Source organism: Haliaeetus leucocephalus, unplaced genomic scaffold (assembly GCF_000737465.1).
Source record: "Haliaeetus leucocephalus isolate CR32 unplaced genomic scaffold, Haliaeetus_leucocephalus-4.0 Scaffold351, whole genome shotgun sequence".
In the NCBI taxonomy this organism is placed as follows: Eukaryota; Metazoa; Chordata; class Aves; order Accipitriformes; family Accipitridae; genus Haliaeetus; species Haliaeetus leucocephalus.
The window spans coordinates 6,025,425-6,025,904 of NW_010972787.1; positions in this window are offsets into that span (position 1 = coordinate 6,025,425).

The window sequence follows — 480 nt, forward strand, 5'->3', positions numbered from 1 at the left end:
CGGAAGGTCTTGGGTCTCTTCATAACCCCCTGGGTGACGAGGAGCGGCCCGGGGTGGGCAGGCAGCCCCCCCGCCAGTTCTCGGCGCTTCTGGAACGATGCCCCAGAGCAGAAAGTTGGCAACTTGGGCCGCGTCTCACCTGCCCTTCGTTGCCGCTCCTCTCCCTGCTTTTTTATGGTCGCTTGCACCGTACGTAATGGGCTGTAGAGGACCGATCGGACGGAAGGAATGCCCCTTTGCGTCCGCTTTGCTGTTCGTATCTGCTTTGCTGGTGCAAACAACGCCGGGAGGAGCACCGCTGTGATAAATCCAAACCCACCGACCTTCCCTGAAAGGCATTATCGGCACGCTTACTGAAGTAACGGAGACTTGAACGAACAGAGCTATACACGGGTGTACATATTTAAAACCGTTCTTACCTTGTAACCGTTGTTACGCTGGCAGCGTGAGTAGCAGGTAACATTAAGAGACGGCCTGCAC